The sequence below is a fragment of the Lontra canadensis genome, unplaced genomic scaffold (assembly GCF_010015895.1).
Source record: "Lontra canadensis isolate GAN:19392208 unplaced genomic scaffold, GSC_riverotter_1.0 scaffold3002, whole genome shotgun sequence".
NCBI lineage: Eukaryota > Metazoa > Chordata > Mammalia > Carnivora > Mustelidae > Lontra > Lontra canadensis.
In genome coordinates, this window is record NW_022633986.1 from 1 (window position 1) to 3,244 (window position 3,244).

The 3,244-nt window shown below is 47.6% G+C and overlaps 1 pseudogene; it reads right to left on the minus strand.

The window, feature by feature from the left end:
- Positions 1–789: 789 nt before the first annotated feature.
- On the minus strand, positions 790–2,734 carry LOC116863779 (annotated as a pseudogene).
- Between the last annotated feature and the right edge of the window lie 510 nt (positions 2,735–3,244).

Below are 3,244 nucleotides of genomic sequence, written 5' to 3' on the forward strand. Positions count from 1 at the left end.
TCTACCCACTTAAAGACGTATCTACAAAGACCTAGGTGATATCCAGGATACAGTGTAGAGTGTAGCAAATTAATCTAGCCATATTACAAGTGTGTGGTTGACTCTCACAGCAGGGGATAAGAAAAAAGTGAGTAGAGCTGAACAACTCAGGAAGCAGCATCTTGTCTAGATACCAGAAGGCTAAATATAAAAGGAACTCTACATAAACATTGTGCTTCAGTTGGTAAATTTGTTTTTCATAGCGGTGTGGTTTAACAATCTGGAAACAACTTATATGCATACTAGGAATGATCAAGTCAACAAATGAATTATAGATAACGGTGGGCGCCTGGTTGGCTCAGTGGGTTAAAGCCTCTGCCTTCAGCTCAGGTCATGATCCCAGCGTCCTGGGATCCAGCCCTGCATGGGGCTCTCTGTTCAACAGGGAGCGTGCTTCCTTCTCTCTCTGCCTGCCTCTCTGCCTCTTGTGATCTCTCTCTGTCAAATAAATAAATAAAATCTTTAAAAAAGATTATAGATAACGGAAGCCAGTTTTTCTTCTGTCAGAGAAAGAATTGCTGAATCATCAAGAGGAAGGCAATCATGGGAACTACAGTGCTGGATTATAGTCACAGATACAATTAAGAACTCATTTTTGTTTTAATGTTCTTATAAATAGAGGTAGAAATAAATATAGCCATGTACATATACGTACATTAGTATACATACACGTATCTTCTGTGTCAGAGGCTAGAATCTGTGATCTCCCAGGAGCAAAGATGTCAGCTAGATCTTGTTCACCCGCCCCTTAGGAGATGGTGAGTTTTATTGTCTTGTCTGGATAGAGGTTTGATTTGCTCTCGAATGTTCCAGGGTGGAGAGACTAGGAGAAAGCACAGAATGCAGAGGTCTATTTGGTGTAATCGTCTCCCTCGTTCTCATCTTCCCCATCAACAGAGAGAGCAGCATATGTCCTTGCAGAACTGAACTTGGAAGCTGGATTTTCTTCAGGTTTCTTTGGCTCAGGTGCAGATCCGGAGTCTTGATCCTTTTTGCCATCTTTCCTATCTGACTCCTTCCAGTGGTCCTTGTTCCCTCCGTCTCCTGGGCCACGGCTGGAGTTCCCACTTTGGCCTTTTGGGACACTCACCCCATCTACTTTGTTTTCATCTCTCCTTGCTGGTTCTTCCTCAGATGGTTGAGCTGGAACTACTTTTCCCCCACCACTGGTAGGGGATGGCTGCTCTGTGTCTGAGCTCTGCCATGGAGCAGGAGGGTTGGAACTTCCCTTCACCCAAGCATTCTCCTTTGGCGGAGGGGCTGGCATTACCTTCAGAGGCTGTTCAGATTTGGGAGGCTTGGAAGTTGGAGAGTGACAGTCTTCTCCTTCCTGGGTGCTTCATTTTCTAGAGACTTTTCACTCTCTCTCCCCCGTGCATTTCTGCCAGATGTGGCCGAGGTCCCAGTCTGCGATGACTCATTCCTGTCCTGGACGGTTCTCGTTCCTGAGTCTCTTCACTTCGCCAGCTTGGGTGTCTCTCCCAGGGCCGACGGTCTAGTTGGCTCATCCAGCTGGTGCTGCAGCTTCTCCTGCTCCTTCTGCAGCCGCTCTTCTACTTCTTGCTCTCTAGCAGGGTGTCAACAGGCTTTCCCCCTCCAAAGAGAGAGGCCGCTCGACTGGACTGGGAGGTGCTAGCAGAGGAATCATCTTCCTTAGGTGTACTCCGAGGCTGTAGATTCAGTTTGGGTCTTGGGGAGGGGGGGCTCTATCATCACGCCTATAGTCATCCCGAGAGTAATCATCTCTGGAGCTCCATGACCGATGGTCTCCTCTGTCATATTTGTCTTCATAGTGGTCCCGGCCTCCTCTGTAGTCGTCATCCCTACGGTACCCACTACCAAATGCTCTTCTGCCACTGCCTATCCTGGAATCGTAGCCTCTGTCGTGGTCTCTGCTGCCTCGGTCATCGTAGCGATCCCGGCCCCCGTATCGATCCATATCTCGGCGTGGGCCATCCCGATACCCATCCCGATACCCATCGCGGTATCGATCTGAATCATAACCATCTCCATACTTGTCTCCAAAGCTATCATCACCGCTCCTCGGCGGGTAGTCACCGAAGCTGTCTGTGGCAGGCCGCGCCCTCCAGTCTGTCTCTGTTTTGTCAGAATCCCGATGTCTATCTCGGCCATAAGAACGATCATCCCTGTCTTTATCCTGTGCTCGATCAGCAACGTCCCCTCGAATTCTCCTGTTACCTAGAGACTCTTCGTTGAGGCTCAGGGCACTGAGCAAAGAATCCAGGTCCTCAGACTCAGCGTAACCAAAACCTTTCAACCTCTCTGGACTGCTGGGTTCAGGGGGTAAACGCACTGCACTGATATTTAATCCTCTAAAGAACTCCTTAATGGATTCTTCTGTCACATCATAGGGCAGGTTCCCTCGAAAAGCAGTACAGGGTGGCGATTTGGGAAGACGGCTCCGGGCGGTATTGGGTTCCCGAGCAGCCCGTGGAGCAGTGGGCAGGATAGAACGGTCAATTGGAGGTGCCCTATACACGTCGTCATCATTACTGTGCCAGGTGGTTGAAACATCTCCTTCCAGGTCATCTGTTTCATCAGCCCAGCTGACTGGTTTGGGGACATAGGTGCTTCCTCCCCCAGTCCCTGCATCCTCAGCCAGAAAGTCTGTTAGGGAGGTAGTTTTCCCCTTCTTACTCTTCTTTTTTGCTGAGGCCGCCATGTTGCGAGAGGGAGAGAGCTAGACCTTGGTTTTTAAAGGAAAGTGGGTCCTTGGAGGAATGTCTGATTCAAAGTCTGGGCAAGGGAAAGTGTGAGATAAAGCCTAGAGCACCGTGGGCCACAAAGTAAAAAAGTGCAAAACGAACAATAAATGAGGTATTTCAAAAAGGTACAGGGGGCAGTCTGAAAGGGCTCCTCATGGCCAAAGAGCAAACAATTTGGGAAGAAAATGCGTTATAATTAAAGAGTAAAACAAATACGTATGAATCCATACTAATATAAATAAGTGCTTGAATAAATGAATGGGGAAAGGATTTCCAAATAAGCCGTAAAAAATGAGCTAGGCAAATATGAAATTACTAGAAAACCCCAGTAGACATTGCTAAAATTTGCTGCTGAAAATCAGTGCGTGAAACTTTAAGGAGAAAGACAATATTTGCGATTAAAAAAACCCCCCAAAAACCTCCCCCAAGGTATTTATTAATGTGGTGGTTTGAACTTATGTCCACAATTTCTTAGGTAC